This window comes from Colletes latitarsis, chromosome 10 (assembly GCF_051014445.1).
Source record: "Colletes latitarsis isolate SP2378_abdomen chromosome 10, iyColLati1, whole genome shotgun sequence".
NCBI classification, from domain to species: Eukaryota; Metazoa; Arthropoda; class Insecta; order Hymenoptera; family Colletidae; genus Colletes; species Colletes latitarsis.
In genome coordinates this window covers 30,996,318-31,019,021 of record NC_135143.1, presented here as the reverse complement: position 1 = coordinate 31,019,021, position 22,704 = coordinate 30,996,318, and the positions used below count along the sequence as shown (strand labels likewise).

At 43.8% G+C, this 22,704-nt stretch overlaps 1 protein-coding gene across 1 annotated transcript in view; it reads left to right on the top strand.

The window, feature by feature from the left end:
* Positions 1-17,586: 17,586 nt before the first annotated feature.
* Positions 17,587-22,704, top strand: part of Cpx (synaptic transmission protein complexin) — a 211,932-nt gene continuing 206,814 nt past the window's right edge. The window contains exon 1 of the mRNA XM_076774330.1: positions 17,587-17,932. The gene's annotated coding sequence lies outside the window, so the exon portion shown is untranslated. The remainder of the gene's footprint in view (positions 17,933-22,704) is intronic.

The window sequence follows — 22,704 nt, the reverse complement described above, 5'->3', positions numbered from 1 at the left end:
GTACGCGCGTAGCGAACTTTAAACCGTTCATCTCTGATCCAGGATTTAGAAAATGATCGTGGACAAAAAGAAAAACACGAAAAGGCTACTTTCTAATATCTCTCGAAACACCTTCGCGTCCCGTACTCGATAAACCGATACGACAGTATTTTTATTGCGTCGAGTGTAACGCAATTTCAACGCTATTACGTTACTTTGTAATAAAGATCGCGCATTTGTGTCAAACCGCGACGCGTTACGGAATCGCGACAGCCGTAATTAGTTATTTTCTTTTTTTCATTTTAATGCAGTAACGTCTACACGGCTGGAATTAGCCAAACAGGGATTTCCAAAGATACGAGTGACGGGGTTTCCAAAAAATTGCACCTTGAGCCGCAAGAATGCGCCATTCTCTTTTTCGATGAGCCCGTTGTCCTTGCAACGGGCACTTCCTGCCGCCTCGTCGAACGACTTTCGACCGAATCGCCGAGTAATTAGGTTTCCGCGGCGTCGCGTTCGTTTTGCATTAAAGCGCGACGAGGCAGGGTGGAAAGGGAGGAAATAATAAGGTTGGACGGGCAGGGACGGTCGTTTCAGTTTACGTCGTGAGTAGAATTGAAGTTGGTTGGCTGGTCGGTTAAGGCGAGCGGCGAAATAACCGTTGACACGAGACGCATCGAGCACCGAAAACAAAGTGGCTTCTCTTCTATCGTTCGCGTAAAACTGCAAAGTCGACGGATTCGCGAGTAAAAAGTTTTGGCGAGCCGCGTGGAATTTTAATAACGATTCGCGAATTAAAATTCCATCGGTGTTCCGTGGCTCGATTGAAATTTTTCTCTCCCGTACACGGTCGCGGTTAATAATCTCCGCGAATTGCAGAAACGACCGCTATGGATATCCTGGGATTCCGGAAACGAGACGCTTTGAGAGAGAGAGAGAGAAGGAACGAGCACGCGAGCAGGTGCGATTCGAAGGTAGACGCAGAAACGATTACACGCGTCATTTGGTCATTGTCTTTTGTAACAATGGCCAGTTGCGTTTGTTTAGGTTCCCTTGGGACCGTAGCTCGCCGCGGCAAGATAATAGGTTGCACGTGCCGTCCACCGTAAGGATCTTTCTTCCTCGCAGTAAGCACTCTCTCGTAACCTGTGATTAAATTTAATCTCGCCTACATTGCGAGTAATAATTGCGGAATAATTATGAGAACGGTCGGACCGGTGCCCAGGCTACAGCGTTGCCCGCCGTCTTTCCAGCTAAAGAAAGAACGTTATTACAAAATTACCCACCGGGACGATTATGGTAACGTTCAACCAGAAAACTTTCTTCCCTTCTTTTGTTTATTTCGAGCCGGCGAATTATTCCCGTTCAATGTCGCGACGCTGAAAAAACGCGCGAAAATGATGCAGGGTTCCCAGTTTAGTCTCGGGACTTTCTCGACGGATTAATTAAATTCCGCGCGAGTACGAGTTGCATCGACAAGGACGCCTCTTTTTTTTTAATATTTCGTGGTTTATCGATGACTTGGTTGGATGATCTTTCCGGATGTATTCAGAATAACTATTGGGGCTCCTTTTTTCGTCTCGTTGTGAGTCTATCTAGGAATTTTTATCGCGACTAGAATTATTATACAGTTACTAATTATTTTTTCTTCATCTCACTGGGTATTCTTGTACACTATGATAGTTGATTTACTATATAAATGGAGGAGGAATTTCTGTTACTCACATATTTTTATCAAATTGTTGTTTATTATACTGTGTTACACTGCTTCATTTTCAAAGAATTTTTTTCAATATTGTACAATAATTACTGTTATACAATAGTTACAAATGTACAGTATACAAATAAAACCACGATAATGCGTTCTTCCCCCCGGAGCGGTCACCCATCTCGTACTTGTACGTGGCCCAATGCAGCTGCACTTTGGTAACCGAACGATAGCCAGTGTATCCAACATGTCACGATCGTCGACAAGTATTTTTTCTAATATAAACCCTCAAATATCTCAATATATGGAACCAATGAACCCCTAGATCATTTTTCCCCATTCATAGTGAATCACCATTATAATGCACGAATACGAGTGGAAGTAACTGTACTGTGACAGACCGTGACTTCGAACTTTCCAACCCAATTTAATTTTTTTTTACCAAGACGTTGCGTAACGTTTGGGATGCTCAAGTTTTCGGGGAAGTCAGCGAAAAGATTCGACGACGTGTTAGAACTTGGACGCGATCCGGTATTTGCGATGGGAGTCGTAATATTTCGTGGCATCGGCAGTTGTTCGTTCTTTCATGGATGAACTGGTATGCGGGCCGGTCGTGTTTCAACAGAAACCAAGAGGTTTCAACCTAGTAACCGCCTTCTGTGGCTCGTCGCCTGCCGGCAAGGGGTGGGAAGACGCGGATAATAATTACGGACGATTATTACTCACGCACGGATCTTGCTCGCAATCTTTTCTCTCGTTTGCATTGCACGGTTCGCGATCGAGATTCGCGAGCCTGATCAACGTTTCTTTTCTGCGTTCAAAATTGTCGAGTACAATTCGCGCGTAGAAAGAGAAATCGGTATTGCGAGAAAAGGTCGTGCAATCGAAGATGACGAATAGGGCGTGTACTATTCTTTTCAACAGTGTAAAGAACAGTGTAAATACCGATCTTAGCAAATTTCGATCGTGCCAGTTCCCTCAACGGATCGAAGTTTCCTTGAGTTATCTCAAATCGGCAAAGGACTGATAATTATCACGATGGTAATTAGCACGTGGTCGTGTTTATTAGCGGAAATTATCGAGTTCGCCGGATCGATCAAGGAGACAGCATTCAGTTTCGATGAAATTGATTTTCAACACTTCACGATCGAGTCAAGGGTTGAGTCAATATAAAATGGAGGAAAAATCAGTTCGAAACGCAGTAACGGTACTAGAAACGGAGAAAGGCAGGATCCCATCCGAGGAGCCAATTATTTCTTTTTTTACAAACGGCAACCGGTCCTTGTCGCGTTGCATAACAGTCGTGTTTACGCGTTGTTAACAGCAACGCGCCAATGTTATCGTCGATTCCATCGTAAACCTTGTTACCACGAATACTACAACGTATTTAAATTTGGACAAAATTCCTCGACGAAAGAAACGATCGATTTGGCGAGGAATAAACTGAAAGTGACCGGTGTTACTCATCGTACGAGGAACACTTTCTCTGCTGCAGGTCGACGCGGACAGGGCTATTATAGCGTTCGTTGTCGATGGAAACGCTAATTTTCATTTTCTGATAGTAGATTCCTCCGATCGATTACTAAAACAATTGTTTTTAAACTATCTTCTGATCCCAAATATAACGTTTCTTTCTATTTTATTTTTCAGACTGCATCGACCACTTAAGTAATCGTTGCATTGCTCAGAATTAATTTAGAATAAACGAACGAGGTCTATAATCTTTCATTTATCAAATAAATTAACTTCTTTTTAGATTTCGATAGAGGTTTTGAAGATGACAAGTACAGGACGATGATATCGGCGATACGGTTGATTCTATCGCGATGTGAATTCTGTTACAGATCAATTACGAGCAGATAACACGGATTCGAGCAACAACTGCGATCGGAACGAAGAGGAAACTGTGAGAACGAGTGAGATATAGGTTAACTTTCGCAGCAAGTGTTCGTGACTGCTCCGGCCAGCGGATACGCGCTTTTGCGAATCCAATATTTTCTGTTCCCTTTTCGTGCTTGTCCGCCTAATAGCGACGCAATCATAGCAATGTTATTTCGTTGGAAATCGTGGCAGCTCGCCGCAAACGTTTCCCAAAGCTTCTACGAGCCAGAATGCACCGTTTTCCGCCAAAGAATGGCAAAACTATGCACGATAAGTATGTCGTCGGTGCACGCACTGTTACTCGTTTGGCATCGACGTTGATGTTTATTTATTTAACGGCAAGTTTATTAGTCTGTTAATTTAGCGTGCACCTACCTGCATCGGCAATGAGAATTATAATGCAATCAGGCATATTTGAAAGCAAAAACATAAACGTTTACCAGAGGTATAGTTAATAGAATGTTAAAATGCAATATGCCCAGTAAAGATGGTAGATTTATTATCCGGAACGTTGGCAGAGTATTTAGAACCGATTTATAGTTTGGCGTTTCGCAAGCGACGCAAAGGAGACACAACAGGTGGGACAGAATAATCTCTCAGAAGCCAGCAAAAACTAAAGTTTGTTTTGCAATCGCAAGCGCGCGGATTGGGAATTTTTCAGGCCGAACTGCAAACAGGTTCGGTGACACATCAGCTGGCCGTCTGATCGATAGCGCGTTAAAGTTGCTTAAAGCTGGACTTTAATAACGCCGTATTCCAGTTTTAGAACAGCAAGACCCCCCCTAAAACAAATTGTAAAAATGTAAACACGATCGCTCGACAAGCGCGATACAAAATCGGTATTTTTAAACTTACGCAATCAAAATTCCATCTTGCGTAGAAAAATTCGGAAAAAATTACGAAACGTGTACACCGTGGGGCAGAATGTCCGTGATCTTTTTCATAATTTTCTGTTCGATGCAAGACAAGAAACCGGAGCTTAAACTGTAAAATATGGTTTTGCACCCTAACTACCCTAGAAGTAGGGGTAGAGGGTTGATATTCGGTAGAGAAAGTTTCCTTTGGGGGGCCTATCGTCGTTTCTAAGGTTGAATTTAATTTGGGGGTTTTACCGATGAGGTTGAGACCTTTAGGCAAGGTCGTTGCTCGCTGAGATCGAAAAGCATTCGTCAGACGTTAACGGTCGTTCGATCGGTGGATTATCTCCGTCCATATGACTCAAGCGTGCCAGTCCTGTTGCATAAAAGACGCTTAAGTATGCATAGAATCAGCCGCACGGAACGATAACACGGCGAAGCCGCGAAATAATGGGAAAGATTATTTATGGATTGCGATATCTCTATATATCTCCGGGCTGAATTACGAGGATCTCGGAAAGGTTCCCGTGGACGTGCCTTCCTGACACACATTTCGCTTGGAAAATCCATGAATTTTAATTGTTCATAAATTGCGAGAAACGCCGAGCCCACGAAATTCACTCGATCCCGTTCGAACGAAATCTTTTCCGGCCGGAATCCTCTCCGCGTCGCGATGCTGTTTTATCTGGATGACAAATGGTACGCCAGGCGTACTCGTTCGTGCGGTACAATAATTAAAAAGTTGCCAGCGTTTCGGAATAGAATTTAAACCTCTGTCCCCCGGCCCCTCGACAAACGTTACGGGAGGAACAAGATCGAGACGAACGCTTAATTGCGACTCGAGATCGATCGTGGGACGATTTTCAGGCGTCTCGAGATCTGGCGGAACAAAGGACGGACTACCAAGACGCAACGTGACGCGTCCTCGTCTCCAACGTGTGCAATTTAGGTGAAACAGAGTGGAAAATGTTGAGCAGGTCGCTTAGCCGTTGCAAAAACGTCGAGTTCTTACGCAACGGAGATTCTTCTGCCGCTGCAACGTCCAGATGCGACGCGTTAAATCGCGGAATCGGTCATCGATCGCGTTGGGAGACCTGACACGTTCGCGGACGTAAATTCTATGCCATTCGTTTTCATTGTGATGCTAAATTACACGAATAATATTCAAATTTCTAACCCACGTTATCGTGCATTCGATTCCATGTAGGTTTCATTTCTTTAAATTGCACTTCAATGGTTAACTTATTCACCTATAATAGTATTTTTATTTTATTTTGTCTTTGAGTATTTAAAAATTTCTCAAATATAAAGTATCTTTAATATTCCTAAGACTAAGTCGAAAACACGATCGATAAACTAATTTCAAAGTCATTTCATTTAGTAATCATTTAGTAATCTTTGTACCGTTCAATAATAATTTGCACAAACAAAAACTTGTCCCGATGCGTTCGTACTTTGCACGCAAAGTGAAAGTAGCGAGCAACTTGTTTTCGATTCATCGTGAACAGAACGTTGGTCATCCGAAGATCGATCGAAGAACTTTTCCGGAAGTCATCTTCGATCCTCTGATCTCTATTAATTGGCTCGTCGAGAGTTTGGAAACTCTTGGCGGATCTCGATTCTTCTTTCCCCCCCGGACTCGATATCTCCATAAGTCTTCCTCATCCTCCGCAAGGATGATGATTATGGAGGAACGAGTTTCACAGGCGGACTTCCGGCGAGAAGTTTCCGGCGACGGTTACGCAAATTTCCGAATTTAGCGTTCAACGACGAATTTAACGAAGTTCGTTGAAGCGGCGGAGTTTTTCGACAGCATGGAAACGAGCGTTGGAAGATACCGGTGTTTCAGTGGACGCTGATATTTAATACTTTCACTCGAACTCCTTGACCCGCGCACAATTGCACGCGGACTCGCGTGCAACCGACGAGTCGCAGTCGGTTTCAACGAACGCGGCTCCGCGATTGCATGCACGAGTTGCGTACAGGAAACGCGGCTACCAATTAATACCAACGACTTCCAGGTTTGTCGGGGACGGTGCTCGATCGGGAACGACGCTGAACCTTACACGAGGCTTTCCCCGGTTCGATGGAAATTTCTCTCGGTCACTCGGGCTGATCGCCGACAGGATCGATCTTTCGTGGGTCGATCCATCGCGCAATTATCAAACGCGTACATGTATGAACCGTTTATTTTTAAAGTGGCGTAAGTCCATTTATGTTCGAATCGAGATATTGAAGGGTTTGAACAGAGAATAAAATGATGATCTGTAACAATCTATGGTAACTCGAGTACCAAAATTAAGAATTTGGAAAATTGTGGCCATTTCACTGAATAAAAAAAAAAGTGTCGATTTCTGTTTTACGCGTACAATATAGTCATGGAGAATTTGAGTATCTTCGATGGGGAAAAATTCTGGATAAAATTTATTTCAGTATTTATATTTCCAACCTTGTTAAAATTCACAAACTTCTTGAGAATTAATTTTTCCACGTACCATAATGGCAAATCTTGTGATATATGGGTGACGTGGCAGTGAAAGTGTTAAATTAATTATTGTAAAAATCGTTTCATTCTGCTCTCGAGGAGCGTGTATTGTAAAACAGGTAGAGCACGGCCTGTGCTGTTTCGAGCATTGCGTTAACGAAACGTTTTACCGCATTCTGGTTCGAATAACTCATTTTACGATTTACTCCGCTTCCGCTGATCGCCTTAATTGCGCGTAAACCTTCCGACTGTGGAAGACGCCTCCGACGAAATGTTTGCGACCGAAAGCCACCGTGATCCAGATACTTCGAGCCAACGTTGTTCCACCGTGCAATTTCACGGAAATAATGGTAAAATTACAATCCCTCGATAGAAGTTACCGTTAGGCTCTTTACATTTTTGCCGTGACGGATTCGTCCTCCCCGACGCGTTTCTACTCGGTACAAATTAGCGTTCGTCTCTTATACGCAATTTAAATTCTGTAAACTGTTGCTCTGTCAGTCGATGACTCGATTCAACAGCCCAGGAACAAAACATTAGCCATCGCGTGCGTAGGAGTTCGCGTATTCTTTCCGGTGGTCGCTCGAAAACTTTAATATTTATTCCCCTGTAAATTTTACATCCACCTATTTCGTTCTGTAACCTAATTCTTTCGAAAATCGCTAAATTAAAAAAAGAATTGCATCGTGTTACGCGAGATTAAAAATTTGATACGAATGGGAGAATTCCAAGTGGTGTAGAGTAATCACGGAGGTTTCTAAAAATAAAAAATGTTGTTAATCCGGGAAACGCGGAGAACGTTGATCAGCGAGGCGAGAGCCTGCGAATAACACGTTAAATAATAATGACGCGGGGGAATCGTGATACAATGCTGTAACCGCGGCATTATCGCGATTCGATGGAGAAGTCCCTAACACGCCCGGAACGTTACGACACGCTGGTTCACCGTGGCGCGGCGTTACTCTCTTCTCATGGAGATGCCAGAACGTCTGAGAATGGAATCTCCCCGACACCGAGGCGAATGGGCGATCTCACGGTGTACATGTGGCATTGACTGGCGAGAGATCTCGTCGCGGTGTTACGCGCGTTAATTCGTTAAGACGCGGCTGCCTGAACGACGATATCGTACGAGGAACGGAGTCCCTGAACGCCGACACGCTTCGTCGAGAGAAAGGCGATCGCCACTCTTTTTATTCTCTTTTTAGTCCCGTACGATTTTGACTTTAATCGCGCGACTGACAGCCACAGACTTTCGCCTTCGATCGCGATCGACAAAATACCGCGCGACTCCCTTGCTTCTACGTCCACACCAACGCGAACAAACGACGAACACGAACACTGCAATCAACGAATATATTCCAGAGTAACATTAACGTTACAACTATCGTAATGACTCATTCATAATTTCTAGGAAAAATTGTAAACAATTTACTCGACTGGATTTTTGCAAAACTGGTCTCCATTGAATTATACGTTTCTACTAGTATCTATCGCTTTAATTTCTTTGATAGAAACAAATACACCATTGTCCTGGTGTTAATTTTATAACTGGAATTAGCAGCTTCTCTGCTTTTCAAACATTCACCATTTAATTCTGTTTAAACTTGTTCGTACAATGGCCACGAAAAAGAATAGATTTGTTTTACGAATATCTCGTGAATGTAAAAATGTATTGATTTTAATATACAAGATTTGTAACGTGTGAATAGCTTCGTAAAACTTGACATCGACAGCTTGTCACGAGTCAGACTCGTCATTCTACGGCAAGGGATTAAATAAATAAATTCAGAAGGAACTCTATAGGTAGATTTTCCATCGATACCAGAATATGAACGCATAGAGTGCATAGAATATTAGATTTTCGCGATTCTCCATCGCGAGGTGGGAATTTCGTCTCGCGACGAGCGACCTCAACGCGTTTTTCGACCCTGCTGGACGAATTCTCGTTGTTTGCGGTACCCGCTCGTCCTTCGAACCTTTGCGAAATTGGGCGGCCGCAGGAAACGCGACACGCCCACGGTTCGCCAGTTTTGTAATCCGCGTTTTACGAGAACTGGGTCAGGAGATTCGCCGTTAACTGGGTCGGCGTAATTGCTCAGATTGCCGTCAAACCCTCTTCTGTCGTCTACGAAATACAATCGCGAACGATACTCGTCTTTAAACACCGACTGTCGCGGTTGTTCCGCGGAAATCTCTCCGAAAAAATAATTATTTTTCGCGCATCGGGGGTCAAAATCCTACCATTTTTCCCTTAATTGTCTACTCATCCTAATACGTCGTTAAAATAATACGTCGTTAAAATTACATAAATAGAATATCCTCAGCCTCGAATGCTCACCGCAGAAATATTCATTTCTCACAATTTAATTTTCTCTTTCATTTTAGTTTTATATTCCACATAAAATTCCATGTATATTCGATGTAAAATGACTTGGTACATCAAATAAATATCTCTGTATCTCTAAAGTACGCGCGAAAGAATCCATCGAGGCTCGTAGCAGCGATTTTCACCGCGTATAATTTCCCAACGATAGCAATAGGAAAGTGGAATGCCACTTCGCCTCTTTTATCGAGTCGAAGAGCGGTCGAGCAAGAATACCTGTTTCTATGTAGGCCTATGCCTTGTACCGTTTCGAGAAAACTGTCGTGGCGATCGAAAATCTCTGGTACCAGTCTCTGGAGTTGATTTCACGAGGAAAAATCGCTCGTTTCCACGATGGGGATAGATCGTAACGCGCTCTTACGTCCAGTAAACTTTCTTTCTGTACCGCGCGTTGCCGTAACACTGGTCTCGGTAGCATGAGATTCGCGAGGATTCCGCGTACTTAGTAGAGCACGGACGAAACGGACCGCGTAAATTCATCCCGGCCTTTTCCAGTTTTCCCGCTAATGGATAGAACGCACAATGAAGCCGCCGACTCGAAGGCGAGCGGGTCTTTCGAGCGACCAACGATTACCGATCGAAGGATCCAAGGATATCTCCGTGGCGCTTAGAAAGCCCCTCGATCCAACAGAACCGTGGAATTCTACTGTTTCTTGTTTATTTCCGAACTAGGCGCACCGTAACGTGGCATCCTTTTTACCCTGGTTTCGTTTCCTCCTCTTCGTCTTACCGACTTTTTATTTTAATGCACTTTCAAACCCTCTACGGAGATTATTCTGCCGTATAATTCACAGCAATGCCCATAATTTTAACTAATTAAATTTCTATTATTCAATTTTTCTTTATACCATCTGTTGGTTTTTCTGTTCTAAAGTCAAGTCAAGAGGGTGCATCTGTGTCCCTTCCTTGGCTCGTTTAGACAAAGTATAGGACCGATTAGGTTCGAGTCACTGACCTTTTCTTTTCTGTATGTTTCTTTCATACTGTGCAGACGTGCCTTCCAAGTGTTTCTAATAAAACTTAATAATACATTCTAACGGGCCCTTTTTGCAAACTTATGCAGCTAAAACTTTTGAATAAATCTTCTATTGAAAATATTATATGATACAAAAGGTTCTCCACGATTTAACTGTGCGTTACGTCTTCTCGTCTTTGCGTTGGTAATTGGGCGTTTAAGGTGGCCGGAGTCGTCGAAAGTTGGGTCCTCGTAATTGGAATTAAGTCGCAGGGACGAGCCTCGGGTTTCCGCGGATCAGCGACGCGAACTTCTCCGTCCGTTCGCGCCATTTCACAATCGATTTCTCAATTACAGGGATCGTTTTCCCGCGGCTTTTCCGTCCTCACTGTCATAAAAATCGCGCATGTGGAACGAGGCGATTTAATGGAAAGACGAGACGAGAAGACGATCGGCCTTGACGGAACCGAGGAGCGTTCCCTCTCACTCGACGAGACGCGAATCCCCGGTCGAGGAAGCGAACAAACGATTCCCTGGTGCTCCTTGAACGGATTCGTTCGCGCCTTCGTCGTTGTTCGAATCCTTTCTCTCGATTTGCGGAAACGACCGAGACTGAAAAATAACGCTATCGCCGCGCGCCGCGCCGGGTCGGCCGATCTCGTCTGACCATGACACGTTTCGTTCTACTTGGATTCCGTGTTTTCGAACGCTCTGGCTAGCTATAAACGTTCTCTTATTTATTTACTCACTCCTTTACGGGGGCAAAATACCCATTCATTTATTACACTCACAAACCTACAGAATTTATTATTTGCTAAAATTATTACGAAGTAGAATATTACAAAAGACTGTTCATCCCACTATTTTTTAAAAAATTCGACAGATACAGGAGTATCATTATTCATTAGAGAAACCCTTTAGTATAAAAAGAAGTAATATATAGGGCACAAGAACAAAAATAAAAATTATACAGAGAAAATATTATCGCTTGCAAAATTAAAATACTTTAGCATGCTTTGAGATAAAAGCAACTCTTGAAGCCTTAAACCCATAAAAATTTACACTTAATAAACTTGGTAATTGTTATTATCATCGTTTCTTTCCCCACACGCTGAAATAAATATTAATAAGATCGAAAGAAGGGTTTTGAAAACGAAGGTATCGTTTGTTTCGAATCGTGAAAGATCCGGTCGAGTGAAATTACGATCTCCAAACTTTCTTTCCTTGTAAATCGAAATTATCGTACGGGGCAATAATATTTTCTGTCACTCTCTATTCGATTTCGTCATAAGCTTGCGTCATTCTCGCGCGCACGCGAGACCAACGTGTGTTCCAGCGGATTTTATGTTTCTAGTTTCATTTTGCATGCGTTTACTTTCTGCACGGCGACCTTGTAAAGTAAATGTTCGTTTATGTTACGGCGTGTTTCATTAAATCATTTTCTGGCGACACACGACGAGGATACCGCTTCCGACGCGAACTTTTTCTTCGAACGTTCTTGTCGTTGACGGGAACGTAGGAATTCGATGAGACGAGCTTCGAATAGGAGACGTTGCATTTTTGGACTATTACGAAACCCAGAGCCTTATTTATTCTTAAATAAACAAATACGATTAGTGTCTTAAAACCTATCGTCTGTTTTTCGTTTCGCGATCGATGCGATAGCTTGAAAAAACAAAGATGTTTTTCAATTTTTATTTCCATGTTTCCCCTACAAAGATAATAAATAGAGTCTCTTATACGGGAAAAGGAAAAGGAAAAAATAATTTCAAATTTCTGTAAAAGACGCATTATTTTGCGAAACTTCGACCCAAGTGCAAACGATTAATTTGAAATTCTAAAGTTCACGTCGAATCGGAATGGCGTTCGACTGCAGATCTCTCACTTATCAACCACATTCTCTTCAGTTATCCATTCTTCTGACTGAGGTCGCCGTGACCACATTACGACTGAATTATTACGCGGATCAAATCCTCGTGAAATTAAAAAAAACTCGAATCACGATCGACAAAATACCAAATACAATCTCAAGTTTCCAAATATTCGATACGACATTTAAATTCCACGTGTCCACGATAATTCTTGCGATAATTGTTTTTTAACACCCACTCGTTGGACATGGGTGTTTCCATTTAAAGAGAATTATAAAAATTATTGAGTTTTCGGGAATCACAAACGGCGCAAGGATTCCAACTGTTTCGAATGTCGCTGGCGATCAACAAGTTCGTTTCCCCGGTTAAAAAACGCGATCGCGGACGTATAGAAGTAATTAAAGTTTAATTAAGTCGCGACATCCGTTAATGTCTTTGGCGGTATGAACGGGAAACGGTGAGATCTAATATTCGCGGTCGACGTCTTTCGGCATAGTCGAACGCGTCCTTTATTAAACGGCCACGCGACCAGGAATGCGGTTATTGCTTTCGGTCGAAGCAATTTTTCATCGAGGAAGTGTATTAGGTCAGTCTCGAAGGCAGGCCGCATTTTTGACGAAACTTCCAACTTTCGCCGATCGTGCTTTTTCTTCTTTCGAGGGAAGGTTCCGGGCGTCCAAGGTCCAATCGTTCCAACTATTCGTTAAACGAGGTATACCCTTTAATTTATTTTATTACAAACGCGTGTCACGTGGCTCTACGTGCACAGAGGAAATAGGTCTTTTGAAAACTTACGGAAAATGCGATTTATCGTTAACAGGAACGAACAATTTTAAAGTTTACCATCGTAGAGTTAATATAAAATTATGTAAGCACGTTAAATTCGAAGTTTGTAAGAGGTACGAAAGTTCTTATCGTATCGTTACGACGTTGAATCGAGTTTAATAATTAAAAAATTGCAGAATGCCCTTTGTGGTATTTTCCGAAAGGAAGCAAGGAAAACTTGGAAATTTCCCGATAGCTGACCGTTCTTGCAATAAGAAATACGAAGCGACAAAGGGACTCGATACTTTATAGTTTCGAACTTGTACCGAAACAGCTGCAACTGCGTTGTCGAGACAAACAAATTGTTATTGACAGCTTGGTACGCCAGGACCGTGGTCCGCGACGAATCAAGGATTTGTACCTCGCAGGAGTCGCATTCGATTTTTGCTGGACGGTCGTTCAGCCATTTGTTTCGAGAAATCAGCTGACAAAATATTTCAACGCGTTAACTGCCATGTTTTACGCGTCAAAAGATGTCCTCGACGTTTCTTCAAATTAAAGTAGCGTTATTTACAATTTTACAAGCATTAGATTCCTTGCATTGTACATTGCAACGTGTTGTAAGTTCAAAGTGCCGGTCACCGGTGACCACCGGTGGCAATCGAACTGTTGACAGCGACTTTCGAAAGCAAATCTCTCGACGTCGGAGTGTTTTCGATGTAGGATGCGAGATAATCCAGCGTACTCGTTAGCCGAATGCGAGGAAATCGTTATTGAATTAAATGCGAGCGGAAGCCATGTAATTTTCCAGGTTGATGAGCAGCTAACGTGCACGCCCGTCGTCGCTATCTATACGCGTAAAGCAGACGAATTGGACGCGGAGTTGAATTTCGTTCCTTACACTAGATAGTCAAAGGGTGTTTACAATTTGCTTACGTCCGTTTGTACAACGTCGATGCTCGTAACAACCTATTCCACGGCCCGACGTGGTCCACGCGCGTCGCTCCGGGCACCAGGTGTGAAATTCCTCGCTGATCGCGTCTCGTCCAGTCCCGTTCGAGGCATTCGACTTTTCCAGACGACGCAACAACCATTTCCTGGAGCACGACAGCGTCCAAACGCGACAGAGACACCGAGGAAAAAAGGAAACCGCGCTTGGCCTCCTCGTCGCGCGAGCCTACGCTTAATCTCTGAAAGCGGATTGAACACGCCGCGTGGATCAATAAATTACTGGTCACTTTGAAACATGTTTAAAGGGGATGACCGTAGTACGCGCTTATATCAGAATCGTACAGTATATAGTTGGTTATTGTTAAAGTTGGAATCGATTTTGCTGGGAATACGACGGAGCACTCTTTCGTTCCGGTCTGCACGAAATGTCCAATTCAGTCGTTTATTGTAATTTTGTAATTCCTTTAATAACGGGTTCGCTGCAAGATCAACCCAGGGTACAAATTTTTTTTAAATTCAAAAGACGAAAATAGAAAACGCGCGGTAAAGAAGACCAAGATCTACAGAGGTTCAGGCAGGCAATCTAGCAATCGGTGGATTAATCACAGAGAAATACGGAGAATCGTACCAGAAATATGTAACGAAACTGACGAAGTACCATGACCGCCGCGACATCCAGATTGAAAGACTGGAACGACATCCGTAAACCAATAAATCATTGCAGCCACGACGTACGGAGCTTCTCAAGGATTTTCCAGCGAAAAGGAAGAGATAGGGTAAAGAGAATTTAAGGAAGACGCATTAGATTTGGAGATAGGATATATAGGATGGTTTCAAGCTGCAGGAACTTATTGCACCCGGTGCAAGAAAAGTGCTAGCAATTTTCCTATTACGCTTCAAGATAAAAATTATTCTAAACTTGGAGAACTTTACGCAAACAGGAACTGCTCAGGATGTCTTTGACTGGTCCAAGACTATTCTAGTCGTCTGAAGCCCAAACAAGCCGAACTGGCTCCAGTTTCCGTTCGTCGTGTCGCTTCCATCCACGACGCGAAAAGTCCAAACGCGACGAAACAATTTCAGACAGGATCGTTGAAAGACAATCGTGTTCCGTCGCTTTTCGCCATGCTTATCACGGTCCACATAATTCCGAGACTTATAGCGGAGCATTATACCACTAACATGGATTTGCACTTCGCCATTCCGAGGACGTGATTCCAGTAGTATACGTCCTAGAACCAAAGTCTGGCGGGCATCCGTGGAACACCGAGAATCCATACGCACATACGAGCCCGATGTTACATATATCACGTCCATTTTTCCGCTTCTTTTCCAATACGCGAAAAAGAACAGACGCGCGCGCGAGAGAGAGAGAGAGTCGTACGAATCAAAAACCAGGGATCGTTGCAATCGCGTAGCAATTTAATTTTTGAAATTTCCCGGCCCCGACGCGTTCTCCTTTGTATCGAGAGAACAGTGGGCTCCTTTTTCGCGTACCACGCGTCGCGGAGGTCTTTTTCTCGCGAAGAATCGAAAGAGGGAGCGCGAGGAAAACGGTTCCGGAAGAGAAGCGTTTTCAATTTCTTCCTTTGGGCGGTATCCCGTAATTATCGATTCGATTAGAGATTCTATATTCGACGGAGGACGGCGTGTCTCGCGTAAAGTGCGCAACTCCTGGCAGAATGTAAGGAAATTACGTAATTTCCGGCTTCCCTGCCGGCCAGGAATCGGGCCTCGTTTCACGGTTTTGCGTAAGGATTTCTGCCGTTCGTAAGATGCGTTTGACAGGCTCTGTCCAGATGCTCAAAGCCATCCACACACCGTTTAATTGCACGGCCCACCTTTGCCCCAAGGAACCGTTGTACGCGTTGTTCGCTCGAAAGATAAATAATCAACGTAGGAAAGTTCGCCGATAAATAATCAAGTTAATACCGGTGACTCGTCCGTATTTGCCACGGCACGAATCATTTCCTTGCACGAGTCCGCCGATGAATTTCCGTTTCGAAGTATCATGTACGGCTCACCTTTGAAAGCCATCGATTTATCGTCGGATCACTCGTGATTCATCCAACAACGCGAGATAAAGCTGAGCTATGTCGCGCCATTAGCTCTGTGTATCCAATAGTGTTTCCATGCCAAGCAGCGATTCTAGACACTCGTAAAATTTTGATGATAATGTCGCGGCGATATGGCTCGAAATAGCAAACGTACCAGCCCGTACGGAACCGATAGAAAGAGGCGCTCGTTGTTTCCGAACGTCTCTTAAAATTTGGTTCTCGCTAGGTTTTTTTACTCTGCGCGCGGTAAATCCGGCTGTAAATTCGATAAAGAGATCGCGGCGCGTGTAAAGGAGACTTTGAAATTGTTAGCGAGTTCTCCGCGAAGGAATATATCCCGGCTATATCAAGATATTTACGCGTTCCTTTCGGCCGACGATGTTTTTCGCGTTCGCGCGCGATACGAATGTCAACTAGGTTCCGGAGGAAAACTTGAAAAAAATATCACGCCAACTTCAGTCCGGGTTTCCATATCTCCCGTTAGTTTTCTATTCGGAATAACGTTGACCCAGATTTACATTTTTCCACAAAGCGCTCTCGGTTAAAAACGTTCGCATGTACGCGACAGCTCGCCCCGGGAGGAGTTGCGTTTACTTAATGGATCTTAAGGCGACGTACGTGTACGCGCGAACCGTCTTTTATCGTCGCGATACGCGGAGGAAACTCCGTGCCCCCGGGTGTTATTAGATATCGAGATGAGAGAAACAACAACTTTTTCTATCGATTCGCGAAATACGCAACCGTGTATAACCGCGTGTTCGAACTAGGTATAATGGGTACCAGCATCGTATTTACGTACGATATTTTACGAGGGACGCTTTAAGGCTAAAGCGTTTACGATGGCGGCGAAATTTCTCATCTTATCCTCCGGTAAACGGGGATGCAACGTACTGTCGAAATTCTCATCATCTTTCGACGACCCATATTCACTTTTTTGCAACTTCCTACGAGCAAAGTTCTCCCGGGACATCCAATAGGAAGGGGGGGGGGGATAGTTTCGAAGCTAGGTGATTATTGTCTCAGAAGAATCCAAAGTCATAGCGATTATGTTGCAATTAGTGGCAAAGGGAAGTAAATTTCGCGAGTCAGCGTATATCGGTAACAGGGTCAAACATCCGTATTGTTTTGACGCTCGATTCGATGGTTAAACACTTTTCGTAATTGAAAAAACACGGGGAGACTCAGAAGCACAGCAAGTAGGTACGCACAACGGCTAAAGAGTGTACGAAACAGAAATAGGCAAGTATAGAGGGTTATTTGTGTATGGAGCGAGCGAGAGAGAGAGCGAAAGCGAGAGAGAGAGAGAGAGAGAGAGAGAGAGCGAGAGAGAGAAAGTCAGGGATAATGGAGGGAAATAGTTGGATGCGAGGGGGTGAGTGGAAGAGAGGAAGAAAAAGACACAGGTATAGACATAGAGATAGGAACGTGTGGTACGCGTATGCCCCGCCCTCTTCCCAACTCGACTCGTCGCTCTCCCTCTCCCTTTTCCTCTCAAAGGGCCGAGGGTAGGGTTCCGTTGGTCGTGTACCCTCTTCGACCCTCCGTCGGTGTGCGCCAACCCTTCTCCCCGATCTCCGCGTGCGCTGGCGAGCTTTCCTCATACCACTTTCGATGGATCGATGGTGATTCGGTAACCCTCCGCGTAGCGGCGCCACTCGCGCAGCCACGACACAGCCGCTCAGTTGGACCTCGGGTTCACTCAGTCCACGACCGTTTGCCACGAGACTTCGATCTCATCGGTCTCTCCCTGTCTTTCTCTACCTCTCCACCCTTCTTTTTCCCGCTTGGAGGACGGAAACCAGCTACCACCACCACCGGCACCACCACCACCACCACCGCCGCCAGCACTACCACCACCGCCGTCGTCGCTGTCGCCGCCACCGACGACCGGGGAGACACACGTAGTCTAAACGTGAGACTCGTACGAACGTCGTCGTCGTTGTCCTCGCCGGTAGTCGACGTACGCTGTTTTTCGAGCCAGCCCTTCCTCGGTTCTACTCCGTACGCATCGTTCGACGTAAAATCCAGCCGCAGATCGAGGTGAGTCTACAGTTTCGGACACGACGCGTTCGATGCAATTTATACACTACCATTTACAAAAAAATACTCGTCAATGTCACCGCGAAACGTTTATTGCGTCTGTCGTGCACGCTGTACTCTCTCCTCCTCCCCTTCCCCCCGTCGAGGCCGCACGAAACGCTTGTCTCCTCGCTCGAGTCAACAACCCGCGATGTTTTCCTCGCGGTGGTTTTTTTCCTCTCGCCGTGGCCGTGGCGGTCGATCACGTTGCGAGAACGTCGCGTCTCTCGTCCCGAATATTTCGAACGCGTTGAAATCGCGAGGCAGCGGACACGCGCCTACGTTCACGCTGCATCGCTCGTACCTCGTCGCTCTTGGTCGATCGCGACGCGGACGCGTATTTTCCTGCTCTCTCTTTTTCGTGACTGCCATACGTGTGTCGCGGCTCGATAAAACGCAAGGGTTAGGCCGCTGCAGGTCTCCGTCATCGATCTCGAACGCGGTTTAGCTTTTCCGAGCATCCTCGTCGCGATTTTGGCGGCCGTGCGTGCGATGCCCGTCGTCAAAGTCTCCTCCGAGACGTTTGACAACCCCCGTCTTTTCTATCTTGTTCGTTTCCACCGATTTTAAGTCGTCGATTAATTTACAAGGTTTTCCCGGAAGCCGCTGTAAGAAAATCAAACGTTACTCGACGAGAAACTATCCGTTAAGTATCGCGAGACGTACGCAAATATTTGCTAGCGCAGAATTTTGTCCCTGCAGAATATTGCATCATGTTGAGCAAACGAAACGGTCGGAATTACATTTATTTTATCGCGTCGACATCGTTCTCCGTGAAACTGGTTCCATTAGAGTAATATATTTCCGAGAAGTTTTTCGATCGAGCGCCAGTTAAAAGGGAACTGGTTCCGCGATGTACGCGCTTTGATGGTCCGAGGTTCGTTTCCCGAAGTGCACGCGTTTTTTTCCGCGAATGATCTGTACGATTTCGCGTCGGTGGACGTCTGTAGGTTAGGAAGGTCGGAGAAAGATGGACGAAGGTCAGCGAACTCCGCGTCGTTCCTATGCCTTGCTTTCTTTACGAAATTATTTTTACGATACTCGATCGTTTCGAAGCAGGGAACGTCTTTGAATCGATTATCCAAAAACTTTTAGGATAGTTATTTCTCGTCTGCGTATTAATTCGCACGGTGGATCTTCGTTTATCTTGTATCGCGAAAATACAATCGCAACGAGTGTTGCTAATTCCCTTCCCCCGGAGTTCGACAGAAATTTAAAGCTCCGAAAGTTTTGCGCGCGAATCCAGCTGCTCGCCAGCGATCTTCGAATCCATTATGATGCCGAGGATTTGAAATTTCTTACCCGCTCGAGAAGGCAATCGCAACTTGGATTAAGTCTGCGTTCGCGGCTTTAGACTTTGCCTAAAAACTTGTAAAAACTAGTTCGATCCTTTTTTGCCATTTTCTCGAGTTCGTTTCGCGGTGGCTGTTGATGGAGCCCCGCCATTGTTGGCACGCTTTCTTGCTCGTGTTTAATGCACCGAAATAGGGTGTCCCAACCTTCGAGTTTGGTTCAAGGCTTCATCGATCGGTTCTGGTTTTCCTTAGTTCGTCGAAACGTTTGACGCGTCGTTGACACGACCATTTGCCAGCTCTGTCTCTGCACACCGAGTTTCCAGGTTGCTCTTCGACCATTCAGCTTGATAAATGCTCGCTGCGCGGTCTCGTAATTAATGGCAGAGGTGATATGTCGCTGTCTGATTATGCGAATAGGCTTAACCTTGGTGCAATGAATCACGGACGTCTGCCGTGCGCGGTGCGCCTCTTACCGTCACGATCGTTAAACGTATTTCGTGGCATCGATATCTCGTTGCCCACGGAATCACAAATCACGGAAAGTTATCGCTGTTCCTCCATCAGCGAAAGCATCTTTAATTGCTTGCTTAAACAAGGATATTGTGGATTCAGAAACGAAATAACCGATCCTCGAATAGCAGGATAGAGGCAAGAGTTTCGTTTGTATTTTAGCGCAAATACTCGGAAACGAGGTCATACGGATACAGATTTAACCACGATACTTGGGCTCGTGCTCCCCCAACTCCTTCATTATGGAATGCTTTTTATTGTTACCTAGTTAGGCGAGTTTTATAATTAATACTGCGTTTCAGCTTTCGAATTAAAATAAAAATAACAATATGGGCGTGGGGATTATAAAACTGGTTGGAAATTGAAACCGTGCTGGATGTTTGAAACGATAAATTTCATCCCTCGAAGGCTAAACGAAGATATTTTTTTTATCGTTAATAATTGTTCGATCCACGAGGCGTGCACGATGAAGATTATTGTACCAAACGTCAACCTATTTGTACGCTTTTAAGTTCCACGATATGGGGGGCTGTAAAAGGGCAGAGAAAGCAACCCGACAATCAACTGTAACCGTATCCTACTCGTTTTCACTGTTTCCTGTCCGTTCCTCGTTCGCTCGTGCAGTTTCGTACCAGCTTTAACAGTTTCGCAAACTCTCATATTGTTTCTCTCAAATTCTCTCCGATATAAACGTAACGCGAAAGATATTGCCAATAAAACGTAGGCAAAGCTCGTCGAGCTCCTCGATTTATCCGATCATATCGACCTGTGCAGAAAATTTATTCTTTTAATTTAAAAAATACAACACTTTCGCGCTATTTTCTTCGTTTGAATCGTCGAGTGCATCGTGAAACATGGTTCTGGAAACGCATAACTGGAAGATTTCCGTTTGCTCGCGATTGGTGTCCTCGTTTTGCATTCCTGTAGCACGTATCGAAATTGAGACGTCCTTTCTAGGGAGAAGCTCGCCGTTCTGCCCGACCGCATTACCATTTTTCGGCAATCGAACCGAATCGATAGTCCGTTCGCTGTCCCGACGCCGCGACGCGTCGTTCCTCGGCGTCGAATCGAAACCCGTTGATTCGGATACATAAATTGCGTGCAAAGCAACGTTACTCCTTTTTTCTCTTGGCTCCATTCTAACGCTGATCGTAACCCACACAGACGAAACGAGTTCCAAATATCCCTGGTGACCGACAGCTACGTACGTTTTCGGGTGTAGCGACGATGGCCTAAATTCTACCGTCCATCGAGAACAATGGCGCTTCTGACTTATTATCTACTCCTGTAATAATAGAATAAGATAGAATAAAATGATCGTAGATTATTTGATCTCGAAAGGTGTATTAAAGGTATATTAAGAAGAACGAAGAAATTTTAAATTAGAAATATTTATAAATTCCTCTGGAGAAAAAGGATAATATTAATATTCTTTAAAATGCCATTGCAAAATTGCATTTAAGAGCTAGTTAGTTTTATTAAAATTAGTTCTTGGAATGCAAAGAATTAAAAGAGTCAGGAGATACAGAAGTACTATTATTCATTTATTAAAGGGGAAGTTTCTTTAGTACATAAAGAAGTAATATGCAAAGAGAGATAAATTAAAATTAAAATAGTATTTATTAGCAGTAGTACTAAGGCGTGGGTGATTTTTCACCGAGAAGTTAAAATAATTCAAAGAAAGAAAGTGAGTAGGATTTCGGGGGTAGGTCTATTCACCAAAAATTATTGTAATTGACCCCCACAACCGAAAATAATTTTTCCAGAACGATTTGAAATTTTTTTTCCCCGTCGAAAAATTTCACACCGTCTCGAATTTTTTTCTCGAAACTGACTAGGATTTCGGGGGTATGTATAATGACAAAAAATGATTGTAATTTCCCACTGTAACTAAATATAATTTTTTTTAGTATGATTTGAAATTTTTTAATTTCGTTTAAAAATTTCAGTACCTACTCGAATTTTTTTCTCGAAAATGGGTAGGATTTCAGGGGTATGTGTATTCATAAAAAATGATTGTAATTCAGCCCCACAACCAAAAATAATTTTTCCAGAACGATTTGAAAGTTTTGAATTTAATTGTTAATAACTTTTTAACGAAGCCTCCATCAATAAATTGGTATTCTTGATTTTCGTCTTATTTTGGCCTCTAGGATCACCCATTAAAATTTTTCCCAGGGGTGGCCGAACACCCTGTATATACTAATATATACTAATATAATATATCCGTCTGCGATCAATCGGTCCATAAATAATTTCGAGGGAGAAATTTGAGTCGGAAATAGTTCTTAGCAATGATTACTTTAACGCGAGATACGATGACCCAGTTGTTGTCGAGGGGGTAGGGGGTTGCCCTTAATGCGCGACCGAATATTGCTCGAAATAGAAGACCTCGATGGGAGCGGTGTGATACTTTCTATAACGGGCAGTGAAATCGAATCGGTCTGCGGGACGGTCCTTTAAACCTACAACCTTTTAACCCAGTCACGAGGAGTTGCGTGCCAGAATCCTGGAGCGAGATCGAGCATCGTTATTTACGAAATTGTAAGGATGTCAGGGATGGTTATAGGCGTGTGGTCAGATTCAGTGATTCGGACACTTTAAACTTAACGATATAAACTATATTATTTAATATTACGATAAACTATTTGATACAAAGTACATAAAAGACATAAGCCTAAAAATCAGAAGTAAACACTTCCATCATCGACACCAACGATAACGTTTCCTTCTCGTGTCAATGTTTCTCGATTAAAACATATACACTACATTTCTTCCTATTGGTTATGGTGGGAGAAATAAAGAAAAACAATATTATATTAAACTTTAATATTTGAATTTATTCAAAGGCAGACAGAAAGAGTGTGTCTTTACTCAACGAGAGAAACTATGAGAATGAAATGTGAACAAAGAACACAGCTGCTTCCT